This window comes from Molossus molossus, unplaced genomic scaffold (assembly GCF_014108415.1).
Source record: "Molossus molossus isolate mMolMol1 unplaced genomic scaffold, mMolMol1.p scaffold_m16_p_11, whole genome shotgun sequence".
In the NCBI taxonomy this organism is placed as follows: Eukaryota; Metazoa; Chordata; class Mammalia; order Chiroptera; family Molossidae; genus Molossus; species Molossus molossus.
The window spans coordinates 87047087-87068944 of NW_023425346.1; the positions used below are offsets into that span (position 1 = coordinate 87047087).

General features: G+C 32.9%; 1 protein-coding gene across 1 annotated transcript in view; it reads left to right on the forward strand.

The window, feature by feature from the left end:
- Positions 1-21858, forward strand: part of SPAG16 (sperm associated antigen 16) — a 694984-nt gene that overhangs the window by 119050 nt on the left and 554076 nt on the right. The window lies entirely within an intron of this gene.

Here is a 21858-nt window from a genome sequence, read left to right on the forward strand (position 1 = left end):
ATATGTGTGTGTCTGTATACACACACACACACACATATACAGGGGTAGGCAAAAGTGGGTAAATAATAACAACAACAACAATAATAATAACTAATAAAATAATACATAAATAATAATACAAGAACAAACTCTATGTTTTGCATACTTACAACTGTAAACCGATATTTTCCCCTAGGTATGTAATTTATATTTTAACATAAATGTTTAGTTTTGCATACATAACCACACTTGAGTGTATATATTTTTAAAAATTGATTTGCTTTCTCAGTACAGAAAAAGTTCTGCTTTCATTTCCCCCAAAATATTTGAAATCTCACATTCACCACGATTCATTCTTTGGTTCTCAATTTTTATGGGTTTATTTCATTTTTTCCTGCAAATAATATGACTATGAATTGAAACTTAGAATGAAAATCTCATCATCATTGGGCCTATTGAACAGTAAACACATTTGGAATCTTAACATTAATGAGCCATCTTAATTCCCTCCTTGATTGCTATCCACATTGTATTTGGTATCGGTATATGGTTTTGTTTTTGTTTTTAATTTTTAAAAATATTTTGCTATGAGCTGTAGCGAAGTACTGAGCAATACCTCAGGTTTTGTTTTTGTTTAGGGAAATATCAATATCAGGAAATTATTTTCTTCTAAAGGTATACCAATTTGCAAAAATCTTGTTCGAAATTCTGCTCCTTAACAGTATAAGCATTACAGCCCTGGCTGGTGTGGCTCAGTTGGTTGAGCATCACCCTGGGCACCGAAAAGTTACTGCTTCCCTTCCTTGTCCAAGCACATACTGGAGGCAACTGATCAATGTTTCTCTCTCACATCAATATTTCTCTCTCTCTCTCTCTCCACCCTCCCCCCAAATAAAATTTTAAAACAGCATTATATTTGAAGGGTGGAGTACATTTAGGAAGATCCCTTCAATTGGAAGAACAAAACAAAATTTTATAAATTATTATGCTGTGTTTCTAGATCTCATTTCTATTTTTATCACAGTCAGAATATAAATTTGCATTACTTAATGCTTACTTGGGTCAAATAGTCTTAGAAAATATTTATAGTCATATTATTTTAGCATGAACCATAAGGATAATTTTTTAATTCTCTACTTTTTATTCCAAAAAACGATTTGATTTGAGGAGGGGCTTGATGACCCAAGGAAATTGACGTTATGAAAATGAATTCAATTTGTTGACTATGAATTTCACTTTATATTGACCAGTTGAATTTCTGAAACTTGAATACTCTTTCATACTAAGCTATAATTTTACTTTCTAAGTATTTGAAACCAGATAATATAACTCTTACTCTACTATCTTCTAATCATTCATAGTTATTTAATTGGTAAGTTATTCAAAGATTAACCTTGTATTTTAATAATAGTAAGTAATATAATTAAGTAATATTAAGTAATAATATTAAGTAATATAAGACATATGTGTTCATATTTTTTCTATAAATTATAGAACTAATATAAGAATATAGACATTATTTGCCTCATTTATTTCCCTGTATACCACTATGAATGTAAGTAATTATTCTTAGAAATTTGTTTTTCTGTGTCATATAATACCTATTTATATAAATATAGCTTTGATGTACATGCATATAATAGTAAACATGAAAATTAACATATATATGAAAATTAACATATATATGAAAATTAGCATAATATGAATATGAGTCAAATACAGTCACCTATGTTTCATATGTACACAAAACACAACTCATATATGGGTGTAGGTAATGTGTACACACTCTCTGTGTATACATGTAGATGTGTGTTTTTAACGCCAGATTAAGCACAAAGCTTCAAACCCCCCCCCCCAACCCCCACCTCCTTGCCTTATTCTTCTGCAGCATACATTCACTTTTACTGAGTGGTTAGGGTAAGGCTGACACTTTTCAGGCTGAAAGACAGAAGCATTTGTCTTCACAGACAAACAATTTGGGAGTATTTTCCTGGGGTTTCAAGACACTTGCTCTAATGCAATTCTCATTCTCTTAGGAAGCACCAGCAACATCTGGCATCTTCTTACTGAATTTCCGTGTAATGAACCAAAAGGCACTACAGGTTGATTATAATATGTATTTAAAAATTCATGCAAAAATTATTTTTGAAATTAAAAAAGGATTATTTTGCATAAATTTTAAAAGAAGGAACATTATTTTTATTCTAAATATGAATATAATGTTTTTCTGTTAGAAACTATAAAAATATGAGATAATATCAAGAAGAAATAGTATCTGAGATAATTGGCACTGATATTTTATATATGTCCTTTATCATAGTTATGCCTAAACATGCATTACATATCTTTGGTGGGTATATTTGGAATCATGTAGTTTATATTTATGGCCTTTTTTTGCTTAATTATGAATGGCATTTTACATGTCATTAAAATATATGAAACAGCTTGATGGCTTGGTTTTTAATAGATTCATGATATTCCTTTGATATATTCTGATATGAAATAACCCTCTATTGCTGAATACTTATTACTGAATTCCATATGTTCAAGACCCTAAAAGTTTAGGCATGTTAGGTAGAGGCAAAGAACAAAAAAGACACAAATGCAGCACCTGGTGGTGGCAACCACAGTGTCTGGCATAAAATATGTCGAGTATGTCTATTCATTATTCTTTGCATTTTTGCTATGTCCCATTCTGAGATAAAATATTCACCAACCTTCTTGTAATTTCTTCAAAATTTCAATTCCATATTGAAATACCACCTGAAATGTATCTTGTATGGTGTGAAGTAGGATCGAATTTACTTTTCTACATTATTAAATAATATTCAGAACATTAATTATATTGTCTGTCACTTTATTATTTATTTGAAATGCCAGTTTTTAACATTTATTAGTGCAAATATATATTATTGTCTGTTTTTTCTCCCTTCCAGTAAGCAAAGCTACCTTTATTCAAGACATTTTTCTGTATCTTGATTTCAGTTTGGCTTAATTTAATATCTATATACTAGTTGTACTTATACTTGTTCTGCTTCTTGGTATTATAATTTATTCCATCATAATATCTAATTGTCTACTGTCCTGATAGTTGGTTTTGTTATATTTGCGTGAGTATCTCAGGAGGTCTGCTTCATTGCGTAGTTCACGTACATGGCAGCAAATATTCTTCAGTTCATTGTTATATCCAACTATTCCTTCTTTAATTCAGGAAGTGTCAGTTGGGTTTATTCACTCATTTTTTATATGTTTTTATTGATTTTAGAGAGAAAGGAAGGGAAAGAGAGAGAGAGAAACATTGATGAGGGAGACACATCAACATTGATTGGCTGCCTCCTGCAGCCCCCCCCCCCCCCATGGGATGGAGCCTACAACCCAGGCACATGCCCTGACCAGGAATCGAACTGGCAACATATTGGCCCATGGATCAATGCTCAACCACTGAGCCACACTGGCTGGGCTATTCACTCATTATTTTATTCTTTCACTTATTCATGATTTAGTTCAATACTGGTATTAGTAATATCAAAAACATACTATCTCACCTGGCCAGAGTGGTTCAGTGGGTTGAGCATTGTCTTGTGCACTGAAAGGTTACTGGTTCAATTCCCCATCAGGCACAAACTTGAGTTGTGAGTTTAGTCCCCTGTTGGGATGTGTATGGGAGGTAACCATTCAATGTTTCTCTCTCACACCTATGTTTCTCTCTTCCTTCCTATCTCTCTAAAAAAAAAAAAAAAAAATCAATGAAAACATATCCTCTATTGAGGGTTAATAGCAAAAAAAAAAAAAATCCAAAAAACTACCCAATAAGCTGTTGCATAGGACAACCACCTCAATGAACTTTTCTCAATGATGTCACTAACTGTGATTTATCAATCATGATAATCTTAACAAGGACCAGAAAAATAAAAACAATGTATACTAAGTACATATATTACTAATTAAAAGATGAGGCACATTTCCACTGATAAGATGCAAAGGCAAACAGAAAGAAAAAATACTGAAGTAATTCACCTAATTATGTCTCCGATCATTGACTTAATGCTACTGAATATAGTCCTCAACTTGTTTTTTCTCCATTTACCCAATGCTATGTATTTCCTTTTCTTACTTGAATCATGAAAATATTTGTGTCATAGAGGGAGAACAAATTAAACCCAAAGTACACAGAAGAAAGGAAAAAATAAAATAAATTGATAAAATAGAAAACAGGGAAAGAATAGACATCCATGAAATGAAAGGCTGGTTCTTTGAGAAGATCTACAAAATTGATAAGTGTCTAGCCAGACTTATTAGAACAAAGAAGAGAATATTCAAATTACCAGTATAAAAAATGAGATAGGATCTGTCACTACAGATTCTACAAACATTTAAAAGAAAATTAGGAAACATTAAAAATTATAGCCAATAAATTCAATAACATATGAAATTTACAAATTCCTTAAAAGGAAGAAACTATTAAAACCTACTCAAGTAGAAATAGATGCCCGACTCTTTATTAAATAAATTGGTGAGGTTCAGCATCTCATTCTAAGTTTATTGCTTTTTTATGAATGTCTTCTTCAGATATTTTGTCCATTTGTTTATTGAACTCATTATTTTTCATTTTATATGTTGAATTTTATTAATTATTTTATATAATCTTACTTTGTCAATTTTAGATGTTGCAGGTAAATTCTCCCTACAAATGTTCTATTGCTTAATATTGTCCATGGTGCACTTTATGAAACAAAACTTTATTTTTGTGTATTGAAATCTATTAAATTTCTCCTCATGAATTTTACTTTTGGGTCTTATTTAAATCTCTTCTTAACCCTAGATGAAAGAGATACTCACACATTTTCATTTATTTATTTTTTATAGTTTTGCTATTTAGATGTATGTCTTTATTCCTCTATATTCCAATTTGTTTGAAATTTAATATAGCAATTCATCTTCATACTGTTAATTTTCTGATCTTACTATTCTGTTTCACTGGGCACTCTGTTTTTGACCAGTTCTATTATTGTGGCTGTTTAATGTACTTTTATGGTTGCTTCATGAGCCTCCCCAATTCCTTTGCTTTGCCCCCCACAAATGTGAAGTTCTTCATAGACTTCCATTTTTCCAAAAACACTTTTGATTAAATATATTGATTTCCAATAATAATAATAACAACTACAACAACAAAACAAAACACAAAAAACCACTATCACCAACAAAATAGAAGAAAAGACTTCCACAGGAAATTTTAATTGGAATTGTGTTGAATTTAACAGGTTAATTTGGAGATAATTAGAAAAATTACAATGCTAAATGTTTTTTTATCCATACACATGGTATAACTTTGTACATACCTTCTTTAAAATCTTTTAATAAAAGGTTTACATATTTCTTAATCAAGGTTGTGCACACTTTACTTAATTTCTTTGATAAATTCCTCACAATTGTCTTGCCTTCTCTTTCAAGAATGCATATTAGTCAAATGTTGAACCTATTTAATTGGCTTTCTGATTTTTATTCTCTCCCATTCAATTTTTTCCCCTATTTTCCCACTATTAATAATTTATTTGATTTTATCTTTCAAACATTTAATTACAATTTTAATTTTAATACATATTTTAATTTTCAAGACCTTTTTTGTTGTCTGAGTCGGTATAATATAATTTAATTATAATTGAAATAATCAGAATGTTGCCATTGTAATTAGCTACTTACTAATATTAATAATAGAACAGAAGCAAAGGAAAGGCCAGATATTATAAACATAGCCATCTTGGCAGCTTCACCAGAAAGCTGCGACTTTATAGTCCCCAGGAAATCATGGGTCCATTCCCTGCAAATCACTGGGGGAAGGGTCCCAACAATGGGGGAGATGGGTACATGCACTGTGAAGTTGGGGTAACATAGGGTAGGTGCTTGCCTGTCAGTCTAGCCTGGAACAAATATAATTGTCTAGAGAGGGTAGAGTCACTGCAAGCTGGCGAAATCTTAGAAGGTTAAAATCTGCAGACCAGTAATTCCTCTCTTGTTCCTCTTGCTTCACTGCTGCTTTCTTGTACTTGCTCATGCCTCTTGCATAGCCGCATGGCCCTAGGAGCCGCATGACCCGTGGCCATGTGGACCCCGCACATAATGGCCTACGGCTGGGAACACAAGCAAGCTTGCCCAATGCTGGATGGACTGTGCGAATATGGAGTGTAAACTGGACAGCGGCTTTGATCCTAGCTCTGCCGGAGACACAGCTGGGCATTTCGCTTGGTGGGGTGGAGGGAGACGGGACTTTAGGAACTCAGGGTTCTAATTCCACACAAACAACACTCATTCTCCCATGCGAGTCTCTCAGAAAATTCCTTTTCTTGTGACATCGCAAGAAACTCACTTCCACCAGTAACAGATGGGGTCACGAAGAGCACCCCACTAATAACAAGAAGAATTCCATAAATGTTTCAGATTAAATGTGTTTCTATGATAATATATACAAATGTTTAGTAAAAATAATTTAACAGTCATTTTACCAAGTGTGCTAGACAAAAGGGAAAGACATTTTTGCAGGTAAGAAATAAAATAATAAAAGAAAAGAAATAAAATGAAAAAATAAAATAGAACCCTATGATAATAGAAGTGAATGGTAAGTGCTATAAACAAAAATATAGCAATAAGGACATAGTGACAGATTAGAAGGATATTTTAAATAGGCTCAAGGAAGTCTCTTCCTGTTACTTAACATTTCCTTTTTTGGAAAAAAAAAAAAAAAATCTTAACACAAGGATCACATGAATCACTGAAAAAATTCACTTGAAAATAAAATTGATACTTGTAATGGTTAGTAGGGGTTATAATTACTTTACAAGAAGAATATCTCTCCTCTTTGTTTCCCTGCCTTTGGAGAATGGGAAAAATAAAGCTGTTTAATGAATGTGTGGTTTAAATACCTTTTGGAAATTTAGTTGCTATTGAAAAAGCTGTATAATGCAGCTATATTCCTTTGTTTATGGAGACGGAGTCGAGAAAGAAAGAAACCCGAGGCTAATGGAAATAGATTACATCTCACTTATGGGGCATAGATTAAAATAATGAATTTTATTGTGTAATTCCCTTCAGAAATCAAACTAAATATCATTTACTTTTTCTATTTAAGTAATAGCCTTAGGGCTTTAAAAATCGTTATCAGAAGATAACCTAATATATCATTGATATAGTTTCTTCCTATCATAGTATCATTGACAAAATATGTTAGCAATATCACCTTTTATAGTGTTGAAATAAGATAGAAAAAGGCTCCCAAATGCATTTTTTTCCTAGTAAAATAGTCCTGGAATATTATCTATTGTCTTGCTTTGTTTTGTTAAAAGAAAAACAATTTCAAATACTTTCCTGTGCATTGCTTTAAAAAATGATGATTTACTTGGTCTACTTAAATTAATAACTTACTATCTTTTAAGTATTTTGCAGATATTTATTATATAATAGTCATTTAATTTAAAAATTATCCAATGTGAGTGCTTTTCTACTAAAATCTCTAAACAAATACTAAACTATTTTAACCTCATTTTTTATACCTATTGTAAAGAATTGTATTTGACATACAGGAATGTTTTTAAAGTTTTAAAGCTTTTTTCTTATCTTTTACTACTATAATCAATGACATTTACTTATGATGTTTTGCACATAGAAATCTATAGAGAATAGTCCCAGAAGTGAAATTACTGAATACAAAGGTCTAGGCTTTTGTAATTAAATCACAGATGTGGTTTCACAGTTGAATATATAAAACTAAGTTCTCAGTGAAACGGCCCCGCCCCCACCCTCACCATGGTCCTGCCCCTCCACCAAATCTCTGTATCTCATTTGGAAATAAACATTTCCTGTTTCTTGTGTATACAAAGGCATCTGCAGGTGAATGCAATCCCTATCTTCATAACACGTTTGTGATGTCAGATGCTTCCTAGACTTATTGTGGTGATTATGTCATTAGATACATAAATGCTGAATAACTATGCTGTACACCTAACACTAATATAATGCTGTATATTAACTATACTTTAATAAAAATGTAAGATATATTTTTATTGTCAAGATTACAAATCTATTAAACTATTAGCAAGACACTATGCTTCTGTCATAAATCACAGAAAGGTGTTAACACTTTTAGTTCTTTGAGCTATTTGGAAATATGCAGAATTTCTCTTTCAGTTTGTTTTGGTTTTTCGTTATAGAACATTTTAAACACTCATAAAAATAGAATGGTGCAACGAACCTCCATGCACCATTACTTGGCTTCAAACACCGTCAGCTTTATATCATTTAAAATTGTTGCCCTTTCTCTCCTTCTTTCCTGAAACCTTTTAAAGAAAATCTTGACATCATGTAATTTTACTCATAAATACTTCAGTATGTATCTCTAATAGATGAAAAACTTTAAAAACATAATTATAATAGCATTATTACATAAACAATATTTACAATAATTCCTTAATATCTAAGAGATGGTCTTCATTCAATTTCGTTCAGCTGTGTAGAATTAATTTTAGCCATACAAACAGTGAATGAAGTATTCAAGAAATAAGACTATTAATTTTAACCTTTAAAAAAAGTAAGAAGAAAATTATGGATACTAGTTTTCTATGCCTTTATTTTCTAAAGCAAAATAACTGTCATCCTAAAGAAATCACCTCTAAATTGTCTCCACAATTTGCAAATGGAAGAGTGTGTTTATTCTCATTTCAACTTAGAAGGTCAACAAGTACATACAATTCTTGCTTTGTGATGGCAATGTGATGTCATGCAGTTTTCAGAGAAAGAATGTAATTATTGTCAGGAGCATTAAATCACTCTAGGTAATTGCAGCCATTTTTAAGGAAAAACAAGAGGAAATGGAAATCTCACAGGTAAAAAAAATTAACAGCTATATGGCTTACGTTGTTCCTTGTTATTCAACCATCCAAATTACCGTAGAATGATCAAGACAAATATAAATTACATTACATATCTAAAAAGCATATTCCAGTTTTATAAAAAATGTTTGTCTGAATATTTACATATTTTATCTAAATAACAAATTGTGTGACTTAGACTTTGAATATTCGTTATTTTTTTAAAAGTTTTCTTAGTATATTTGTAAAATTATAGCACACATTTTAACTTTTATTAGTTTCACAGTGAGAGATGTGGAGTATGCCGAAAAATATGCAAAACCTTATAAAATTTTGATTGGCTTTTTTTTTTTACCTAAAAATATAATTTCCTAGTGGAGTATACGATTAAATTCATAGACAATCATTTTATCATTATAAGTATGTAAATACATATTTATTTCATTTGAACACCAAAAACTGGCTAATGACCAACAAGGGAACACTTCGAATTAGTCATATATTACTTTATGAGTGCTAATTAGTATTTTAAAGACATTATCCTGCTAGATGCTTATAATTGTTATAGGTATTTTGTTGCATTTTTTCTTTTATTAGGCCATAAATCCTACATACATAAACATCAACTATACAAGCCAAGTGAGATTCAAAGGTAAAAATGCAAACTGTTACCTACTCCATGCAGCCTGAATATAGACATACATTTCTTGTATGTTGCTTGTATGTTTTAAATATTGAATTGTGTGTACAGTGTTTCTAGTGTTCATGTAGGAAACACACACGAGAAATTATATTATCATGTCCACTTTAATTACTCTCTTATTTACCTTTTATTTTGAAACCTCTATAGAATGAAAGAAGTGTTTATTAGGTTTGTGGATGACAGTCTAGAACATAATGAAATGTTAGGATATGGAGGGCCATAAACAATAGTGAAATGTTTATTATTTAGAGAAAAATAAAGCTAGAAACCATGGTTGGAAAATCTCTAACTCCTTGAACAAAACCAATAATGTGTATATAGACTTCCCTTCATATGAAGAAAATCCATATATATTTCAAGCAGTTTTAGCATGGGGAAGATTCTCTACGTAGTATTAGTGGAATTAAGTTTCAGCAAACCTCAAAAACAGAATTTTATAATTTTAATACATGGCATGGAAATAAAAATTTAAACAGCATCGAGGAATAAAAATAATTGGAAGAGACGCAATCTTAATCCACATTTCATTTCCTTTCCTTAAATATAGCTCCTTTTGACCGTCTCTGTTTAGTTCTGGTGATACAGTTTGTGTATTTGTGTAGTTCCCTTTATCCTGTACTTCTGCCACTTAAGAATTTAGGTTTTAGACAAATTTCATATGATCTCACTGATTTGTGGAATATAATGAACATAACAGTTTGAGGACAATCCCCTAAGGAGTGGGGAGGTGGGAGAGGGATGAACCACAGAACTTATATGCATGTATGCATGAACAGTGGACATGGACAACAATCTGGGGAAGGGGCAGGGAGGGAAGGGGGAGGGGTGAATCAGTGGGGGAAAAAAGGAGAATCATTTGTAACAAAAATTAATCAATAAAAAAAAAAAAGAATTTAGGTTTTGCTTTTGTTTTATCAATTGGATATATTTATAAATTTAATAAAAGTTAACATTTATTTCTCTATCCATCTTTTTTTAAGTTATCTTTGGCTTCACATGAAGCATTATGAGGAATTTATCATGTAACTTTCTTCTAATCTCCCTTCGCATCTCAAATTCTGTTTGATATACTAGTACTTTAATAATTTCAGATAGTAAAACGTATCAGCTTCAATTATCTTCAATTTTTTTATAGTAGATTCATTCTGAAAATTGATTTTAATAAATATCATTTATAGTATTAGGATTATTTAGCTACTATTATCTATGTAATGTAGTTGGGCTTCTGTATAAAATAAGTATAATTCTTTACCTCTAATAAAACTTTTCTGCCTGAGGGGTATATGCATACATGTAGAGCAATAGGATTCTCTTTTCTTTTTAAAAATAATTTATTTTTTAATTATAGTTGACATACAACATTGTATTAGTTATTGATGTACAATGCAGTGATTAGACATTTATGTAACTTATGAAATGATCATTCTGATAAATCTAGTACCCATCTGACATCATACATAGTTATTACAATATTATTGAATGTATTTCCTATCCTATACTTTACATCCCAATGACTGTTCTGGAATTACCAATTTATACTTCTTAATCCATTCACCTTTTTCACCTGTCTTCCCAACCTCCCCTCCATCTGGCAACTGTCAAAATGTTCTCTGTATCTATGAGTCTGCTTTTGTTCTGCTTCTTCAGTTATTATTATTATTATTATTATTATATTCCACATAAAATGAATTATATGGAATTTGTGTTTCTCTAACTTATTTCACTCAGCATAATGCCCTCTAGGTCCATCCATGTTGCAGAGGGCAAGATTTTATTCTTTTTTTTATGGCTGGGTCATGTTCCATTTTATATATGCATCGTTTCTTCTTCATTCATTCATCTATTGGTGGACACTTAGGTTGCTTTCATTGCTTGGGGGGTATTGTAGATAATGCTACAATGAAAATATGAATGTATATGTCTTTTCAATTTAATATTTTGGGTTTATTCATATAAATACTCAATAGTGGAATTGCTGGGTCCTTCTTATCTCTTGTTCATAGCCTTTGGTGTAAAAGTCTGTTTTGTTTGTTATAAGTATTACTACCCCAGCTTTTGTTTTGTTTTGCTTCCATTTTCATGAAATATCTTTTTCTATCTCCTTACTTTAGTCTTTGTGTGTCTTTCAATCCGGTGAGTCTTTTGTAGACAGCATATGTAAGGGTCTTGTTTTGTTATCCATTCAACCATTGTATGTCTTTGGTTTGGGGCATATAATCCATTTGCATTTAAAGTAATTGTCAATAGATATATATTTATTGCCATTTTATTCATATTTTGATCTTTTTCCCTTGAACATTTCTTATAATCTAGTTTGGTGTTGATTAATTCCTTTAATTTTTTCTTGTCTGGGAAGCTTTTTATCTGTCATTTGATTCTAAATAATAGTTTTGTGGGATAATCTTGACTGTAGGTCCTTGCTTTTCATCAATTTGATTATTCCATGCCAATCTCTTCTGGCCTGAAAGGTTTCTGTTGAGAAATCAGCTGATGGTCTTATTGGAGCTGGACTATCTTTTCTTAAATTTGATCTCTTGTTTAGAGCCATGCCATAATTTTATTTGATGTTTGAACAAGGAGTTTTAAAACCAGTGTTCTTTTTTTTCTTGATGAATTTCCAATTGCATTTGTTTTTATTCTTTGACAGAAAAAAAATGTCTTGTCATATTACTAATCTACTCTAGTTCTTTTATCATATTCTGTCTTGAATGTGCTAATCAGTAATAAGTGTTACCAGATTCTTTGGCCTATCTTATATTCAATTTTCTTGAATTCCAATTTATGCCTATGAATTCCTCTGTCTTGAACTCCTTATTCATTTCGTTTGAGTAAAAATGTCTTCCAGTGATTTAAAAGAAAACAAAAAGAACATGGAGATAGATTTTCTAAATTCTTAAATGTCTTCTTTTGCTTTTATATTTCATTGATGATTCTGTTGCCAGAAAAATCAATATTCAAAATCGTTCTATAGGATGTTGAAGATATTTTTCTATTGTCTTTCAGAATTCAGAGTTGCTAAGAAATAATCAAAGTTAACTGACTTTTTCTTGGGAGAAGTTTCTATGTTTTTCTCAGAGAATATTCTCTTGTTCCTTGTTCTGAAATTTAGCCAGATATGCCTAAGTATGTGGAGTTTTTTTTTGTTTGTTTGTTTTGTTTTTGCCTTCTGGGACGTCTTTAATTGTAAAGACTCCTATCTACATTTAGCTTTTGAACAATTCATGCTATGTCTTTAATTATTCCCTCTCTTCTCTTATTTCTGTTCCCTCTTTCTTGAAGGTATTTTTACTGACGTCGACCTTTGTGAACAAAAAAGGGGGCCACACACTAATCCTGACAAGCTTAGGGGGAGGCCTGCATGGGGGGCCTTGCAAACTCGGAGACCACAAGGAACCACACAGGATGGTCTGAACATAAAAGTTCCTAACAAAAGTCCGTCTTGGCAGGTCGTCACATCCCAATCCTGTAGCTTCTTTGACAAAGGTCAGTCTTTATCTTAACTGAGCTTGTTTATTGTCTTTTGCATCTGAGATAATATGTTCTGAAAATGTCAGAGTAATCCCTTTTTTTCCAGACCCCTCAGGTTACAACCACAGCACCAGAACACAAGACCACAGAGCCTCTCATTGTTATCTTATTCCCGGAATACCATCTCTATGTGCTGTAAATGTGAATTATTATCTCTCTTGTACCCACCAAGGTAAAGGAAGTTTGTGTCTCTCCGTTTTATTCTTTATCCACTCTCTAGAGACTTCCTCACTTTGCTTTCTCCCACCTCCCTATACTACTACCAGTGATTTCATTTAACTGTGCTTATGTCCATGTCCTCCTTTAAGTGTAATGTATAAAACAAGCTGAAAAATAACGATTCTCTGGAGCATTTTCCCAGGCCATTGAGATTTTTGCTCCATAGCAATTGTCATCATTTGGGATCAAATAAACTCAAAAAGTTATTTATAAATTTGGACATTTCTTACATTGATACCTTCTTGAATTGATCTTTTATTTCTCTCTTTCTATATTCCATCATTCTAATCTTTTCCACTACATTAGGGAATTTTTTTTTTTAGTATTTACATTGATTTTAATTTATTTTTACAATTTATAGTTTTAACTTCTATGAACTCTTATTTTCTGATTACTTCTTTTAAGTTATATATTTTTTTCATGTATATAGATGTCATTTTGGATCTTTCTGAGAATGCCAATTACAATTTGTTTCTGAACTTCGAATTGCTTGTTTTCTGTCTCATCAGAATGTTCTTTGTCTTTCTATTTTCTCTTGCTTTTGTTCTAGTTTTATCCTTAGGGTTTACTGTTTGTACATATTTATAAATGAAGGAATAAATGGATTCATATAGATGGTTTGATTTGTTTTCCTCTGCTATTGTATTACGCTCCTCTGAATGGCTGAGCTGATTTCAAAGACATGCAGATGGACAAACTTGCTCTCTTCACCTGCCAAAATGGAGAGAGAATTAAAAGGGGAGCTTTGTCACTAAAAAGAATAAAGCATCCACCTTTATTAAGCCTTCTCTTGTGCTGACCTGAGCTATGACTTCCTCCGTTCGCTTGGGTTAATCTGCCTGTGCTATCCCATTCAGCTTCTCTGCACGTCTACAGAGGTCTTTGTTACTTGCTATTATTTCTATGGTTGAAAGATGGGAAGAGGTCGCAGAGGGCAATACAAGTATCTGGCTCATCACCTTGAACCAGAAATTTCAAAAATATTTGAGAATATTTTAATCATAAAATTATGTGAAGTAACTTAATATAGGTAAATTATTTTAAATGAAATCACTGATAAATTACTGTGGTGACAACTTGTAATACATACCTTTCAGCACATGAAACAATTACAAAAGTAGTTCACTATGTAACAATTATCAGCACCTCCTAACATTTATGAACACATCTCACAGGTCAAGCTCTGCTATGAGTACATTTATTAATTTCATTCATATATACAAGAATCTTGTGAATTTTATATTGCTATTAATTTCATTTTATAGATTATGGAATCAAACCTAGATCCATTAAGATTTGTCCAAGGTGAAAACAGTAAATGACAGAGCCAAGATCTGATCCTGTAGTCTAGTCCCTGAGCCTGCACACTTACAGCAATACTGGGATGGAAATGTTCCAAAAATAAAATTACATGTGAAAATTAAGAATAACTTACTGGTTGTGTTATGGTCACTAATATAAAAACATTTAATTTCAACAAATTTAGTGATAACTTTTTTTTAGAGGAGTTGTTCAATGTGATGTGTCATGTCACTTTCTGTGGCAAGAACATTAGCTATAAATCTACTCCCAGTAATACCACACACTAGTTCTACAACTAGTGTCAATGTATTTACCTTCTCTGCTCTTCAGTTTTTTTCTGTTACATGTTTATTCCATTCTTCATTAAATATGTATTAAATGTACCTTCCAGTCTCCATTCTAAGAGTGTAGGAGACAGCAATGACCAGAAGACAAAGTTATTTTCTTTACAGAATTTAGATTCCAGTGGGAAAAACTGTCTGTAAGTAAATACAAACTCAATATGGACTTCTATTTTCTGCAGTGAAACTAGCTTGTTTCTTCTATTTAGAACTAGGAACCTGGGCAAAATATAAAACATCAACTGTTAGATGTCATGGGAGAGCTACCCAAGTAGCAAGATTTGCAGAAGTCAAAATCATGGAGAGAAGGGAAACCTAAATAGTTGAAACTGACAGTTGAAGCTGCTTTACCCCTTGCTGATTTCAATTCCAAAGCATCTGTTGAGAGGCTGAGTATCTGAGCAGGAACAGACCAGGGATTTCAGCAACCCAAAATTGGAAATAATCAGAGCCTACAAACGGACAAGCCCTCTTACAACACCCCTGGCTTTCGGTTGAGTCCTTGAAGGGCTACAGCCAAGGGGTAAGAATCAGCCAGTGGTAGCCCAGGTCTCACAAGCCCCGAAGGTCAGTTTTGAATTAGTTCAGAGCTATAAAGGTAATCTGTCCCTAGCCCAGCTGAATGCCAAAGCAAAGGAGAACATATCGATGGTTCTAAGCAATGATGGAGACGTTTTGGTAGAATAGGGAGTAGGGGAGGAAAATGCTAGTTCTGCTGAGGGTGTGTTGAGTTAAACGACGACGGGGTCCATACTGAGTTGGGAAGGAAGTGAAAACAGGAAAGGATTCAGACGGGGAGAACAGGAAATGTTTTAAAACGGGAAGGGGGGGGTGGGTCATGGTGACTAGATACAGAACATTGTACTCAGAAAGCTGGTTTTCCCAGTTGAACAGTTTAAGGACTGAGTGCTGACAAATTTAGATATGGCAAAGTGGTTGCTGAAGTGAAGGAAAGATGATTGAACAAGAAGAAACCAAGAAACTGCATGCAATGAGGTAGTGGGAGGAATTATCCAAATTGAATGGTGCAGTTTAATGGAATGCTGGCAGGATTAAGTTAAGAGGAAGTCAGTGCCTCCCTGAAGCAGAAGTATTTAAAAGTCATGTAATTTCCATTTTTTTCTAAGGATATTTCAATTTTAACAGGAGAAACACTCAGAAGGAAAAAACAAAACCTTTATTCTTCGACTGAGGATTATTTTTCTCCTCTTCTCGTCTGTGTTTTTTTATTCTTCAATCCTTAATTTTTATGAAAAAGCAACATAATTTGAGGAAGAGGATTTTTCAGTTACTATAAAAATTAGAAAATGTATTGAGAGAAGGAAAGCTTAAAATTCATAACTATTATTATAATGATAAGTAAATTGCTATTCTTTACAGTAATTTTTGACAACGAAATAATGACCTAAACTTGCTGTGCAACATCTGGTATACCTTCTGTGGACTAAAAATCAATTAGAATTTTTAATTTTTGTGTGTGTAACATCTGCCTAGCAATTTGATTCAAAGCCAAATTCAGTGGTGTTCCTGGTGATGGTGTAGAAAAGATACACTTATGGCTTAATAAACTGCCCTTTACTAGAGTGTACAGATTAAAAATATTTGGCTTGGCTTTCTTGATTTGCTTACCAGATTTAATTCATGTAATTAGTAGTATACCTGTTCTATTTAATAGATTGTGAAAACCAACATGCGAATTTATTGTTTAATTTTCCTGTAGCACTTGATTTTCTTATCAAACTGTTTTTCAGAGTTGGCAAATAGTTTAAAATAATCCCCATATAATTAATTGCTGATGATACGATTTTCATCATTCTGGCCAGTCTTGAGCCATTGCCAGTGCTGTTTAAATCTTCTGATTAGGAGAGTCAGATGCAAATAGAAATATAATGGAGTGACCAAAATCTCTAGAGACAAAGTTGGATGCTCTTTTCTAACCAACGCAGATTCTAATCAACTCAGATGTCAGTTTTTAATCCTTGATTAATTATAATAATCTATGATGATCATTTTTACTGCTCTGTGATAGTTTCTAACAATCCTGTTCTTCAATAGGATGCTATTATTTAAAGAGAAAATGTAAATAAAACTCTTTAACCAGAACTGACAATACTCTGTAGGTGATTGGTGCATGCTCTTGACCTCTGTTGCTTGTATTCTAAATATAATGGATTTGGTAAACAGTAGCCATTTCTCAATGCTGAAAGCTTGGCCATTACTTTGCACTTTCATAAAATTGTCTTGAAATATTGACCTATCTGCTCCTTGTTGCTCTAATTGCTGTGAGGATCTCCTTCCCATGTATGTTTTGTAGGTCACATGTCTGTGGTCTGTGATTTCTTCTTCATTTTTAGAATGTTTGATTCTCTTAATTTTGTCATAAATTTGTATGCATATTTATGTAGGTGATACAAAAATACTTTGTGATTTCAAAGCATTTCTACAGACTTTGAATAGGTAGATAATAATTTGAACATATTCATGAAATAGTCATGAAAACTTTACAGTGTAGGGTGATTTTAACCAGTGTGCATCAAACTTTACTGTGTATACATGTCGCCTGGGCATTGTGTTAAAAAGTCAGGTTTAGATTTAGTAGGAATGAATTGAGCTCTGATATTATGCATTTCTAATCAACTCTCTGGTGAGGCCTGTGCTGCTGGTTCTTGGACTATAATTTGAGAACTAAAGACATAAATAACTTCCTGTTTTGATATATTTGGTTATATTTTCACCAAGTAAAACTATGACTATTAAGTGAGTACATTAATTTTCTCTAGTGTAGATAATACACTAATATTCTATCCTTTAACCATAAAACTTCTTAGAAAAACAACCTCATCTTGTTTCTCCAGTTTTTTCCATCAACTCTTCTGAGACCACTTACAATCAAATTTATGCCCACAGTACTTTCCGTGACTATTCTCTTAATGTTCTGTATCAACACTCATCTCCAAACCAAGATTGTTTATGTTCATTGCTTATAGAAAATTAGGGGGTTAGGGCAAATCCAAGATTTCAAGGAGACCAGTAACAGTCTACATCAGAGTAATTGTGATAGAATTAGACATTGGTATTTAAAGAGCTGAACTTGGTGTTTGGGAAGGGAGGAAATCTCATGTGCTAAGATGTATATCATGGGCTGAACACCTAAAGTTACACATGACTATGTTCTTGTGCTGCTAGATAATGTTAAACCACACTAGTTGGATTCATACTAATACCTCACTCTTACTTGTGAGGATTGCCCTATACGTCTTTCATATGTACATAATCACACATACATATTCAAGGTATTATAAACTGTACCAGGTTAGGTTCATTTCCCCCTTGGTCAGTTGTGAACCAGAGGACAAGTTATGATGTACAGCACTGGCCAGCATCTACTCAGTAGCTCTTTATATACACGCGTAAAATATGCACATGAACAAATGATGGCCCACACCAGTTTCTGCAGTTCGCCCTCCCATTTGAACACTGAGGTCAGTGTATGATGAATACCCATGGCCATTGTCCATTTTTCCCATTAGGCCTCCTCCTTATTAGATAGTCCTAACATCTGTTTGCACTGAGAAGGAACCTAACTCTTGTAGCCCTTTCTTTGCTTCTCCCATAAACAAATACCCCCATGAACTATCATCTATCAGCACTATACTACTAGTTTCTCTAAAACCCTGGAGTTATAACTACCTACCTATGAAATGAGCGAGGAGAAGACACTGCAAGCCAGGCAATACCTGTATTCCAGACTGGATGCATTGGCTTCAGCATCAGGAGACCGGCTGTGAGTCTGTATTCTCTCAAACAGCCCACAGTAATTCTTATAGTTTATAGGGCTTGGTGTGAGGGGAGTGTAATTATGTTGATGCCTTGAAAATAATCTTAAAAGCATTGAAATTATATTTTATAAATTAATGGGCATTTATTAAAATTTTGTATTTTTCTTTTTTATCCATTAAAGAAAGATGCATAACTTCCTTACTTCAATTGACGATTAAATTTTCATAAGTCTGACATTGAAAATGATCAATTATAGCTTCCAAAGGAAGCTTCTTCATAATGGTATTATATATGAATTTTTTCCAGTAACTTTCACTCTAAGCACAGGCTGTTTAATAAAATGTTGACACATTATTGGTCTATGAATTATCATGCCAGCATTCAATTGCTAGATTTCAAAATAATTGTGTATTAGATTATTATTCATTCAGTTCATCAGATAAGTTGTTCAGATATCCTTATCAATGTTATAGTTTATTTTCATTAGTCAGTACACTGTAAATGGACATAGCTCAGTTACTTTGGGTGCTCCTCTACATTTTATGAGGTGTGAAGTCAGTCGAGCACCATGCTCATTTTTCACCAAGAGGGGCTGCCTGTCATTTATTACTCATGGTATTTTTTTCTCCCGAGTCCTCCCTCCATTATAAATTGGAATTTCTGATAATGAGCATATACCAGCAGCCCATAAAACAACAGCTGATTCCTATGCTATTCATACTACATTTTAATTTTCTTTTATATTTTATTTAGAAATTCATTTTTTCAAAATTAAAAAAGTGCAAGATACAATTTTTCTTTCTTCTCCTTAGCTAAGTATAATCATAAACACATCATTAATACATGCTATAAAGAGTGCATTTCAATAAGAGATTGACATTTTATGTTGCTTATGGGAAAAAAAGGGAAGCAGGTTTTAAATTGAAAAAGAAATCTGCCCTGGCAACAAAAGCCCAGATGGCTAGAAGTATGTCGTTGGTCTAAATACTCTGCCTGACTTGAGCATTATTATAAGCTCAAAATTTTAACCAAGCATATTTTAGTCATCTTCATTTCATTCAAGGGTCTTTGGTTCCAAGAAACAGAAATCTACTCAGAGTAGCTTAAATATTGAAGGATGCACAACTATTGTGGAAATGAATAACAACAGGGCATTCTGGAGACAGGGGCTGAGATATTGAAGATAGAGAAGATGACTGATTCTTGCTCTCTCCCTGGGGCCTCTAGCTCTCTGCTTCATCCTTCCTTCTCCATGTTTGCTCCAGTCTCCTCGAAGAAGAAGGGGATTCCTCTGTTTACATTAGATTTTTTTTCTTTGTGTTAACTAAAACTATGGCATCGTCTTGATTCTCATAACAATCTTGATTCTGTGTGGCCAAATATCCACCTTCACTCCAATCAACTGTGATAGAAAAAGAGGCAAGACATATGATTCAACCAGCCAAAGAACAATTCATACGAAAGGGGCTGCTTTTTGACAAGTTTCCTAAACATGACCACCACTGTAATCTGCTGCTTTGATCTATGTATATCTTAGAACTATAATAGTTATTCACAAACAATATTTTCTTTAATGAAAAGAGCATAGGATCTTAAAGGTCTTGTATCCTTTTTTTTTTTTATTAATTAATTTTTGTTACGGATGTTTCTCCTTTTCCCCCCACTGATTCCTCCCTCCTCCTCCCTCCCTGCCTTGTCCTCAGTTTGTTGTCCATGTCCACTGTTCATGCATACATGCATATAAGTTCTGTGGTTTATCTCTCCCCCACCACCCCCCTCTTTAGGGGATTGTCAATCTGTACCCCACTTCCGCGTCTCTGGAACTACCCCATTCCTCAGACTGTTATGTTCATTATATTCCACAAATAAGTGAGATCATATGAAACTTGTCTTTCTCTGTTTGGCTTGTTTCACTTAGGATGATACTTTCAAGGTCCCTCCATGTAGTCTCAAAGGATAAGAGATCTTTCTTTCTTACAGCTGCGTAGTACTCCATTACACAATGGACCACTGCTTTTTTATCCATTCGTCTACTGATGGACACTTGGGCTGTTTCCAGATCTTAGCTATTGTAAATAGTGCTGCTACAAACATGGAGGTACATATATTATTTCTGATTGGTGTTTCAGGCTTCTTAGGGTATATTCCTAGAAGTGGGATCACTGGGTCAAATGGAAGGTCTTGTATACTTTTAATGTTGATGATTAAAAATTCAGAAATGATAACAATAATCAGTAAAAGACACTTAACAAGAAATTATTTAGAGTGTGAGAGAACTACTCTGTAAATTAATATCAAATAACAAAACATAAGGTGCTGTTTTAGTTTGGGCTGCTATAACAGATACCATACACTGAGTGGCTTATAAATAAAATACATTGTATTTCTCACAGTTCTGGAGGTGGGAATTCTGAGATCAGGGTGCCAGCAAGGTCAAGTTCTGTGGAGTCCCCCTTTGGACTTGCAGACTGCCGACTTCCCCTTGTATCTTCATATAACAGAGAACAGAAAGAGGAAGCAAGCTGGCTAGTGATACTTACAAGGGCACTAATCCTATTCCTGAGGGCTCCACCCTCATGACCTCATTAATCTTTCCCAAAGGTTCCACCCCTTGATACCTTGGAATTGGGTAATAGGGTTTCAACATATTCATTTTGGGGGGAACATAAACATTCAGTCCATAATAGGTGTTGAGCTATCTATACTTAGCCACTGAAATTATATCAGCTATGTAAAAATAGACTTATATAATTTATTTTTTCTTATATTTTTACATATGTCATATAAAGTTAAAAAAATTAATATTTGAAAGTTTTAAATGATATAAACATCTTATGAAAAATATGTATAGTAAATTCTTATGTTATGGTACTACAAATAAAAACCTAGGTTTTCATACATATTTTAGAGAAAAATGCCTCTTTAATGAAATAAGAGTAACTCTTATTTCAGGAAAACAAAGATTTTACTAGTTTTTAATTTATTAATGTGGAGACAGAATAAAAAGACATTTTATCTGTTGATATTTTATAGAGATGTTGTTGTTTCTTTAAAAAAAAAGTTATGATACCCTGGCTGGTGTGGCTCAGTGGTTGAGCATTGACCCATGGCACCAAGAGGTCGTCAGTTCGATTCCCGGTCAGGGCAC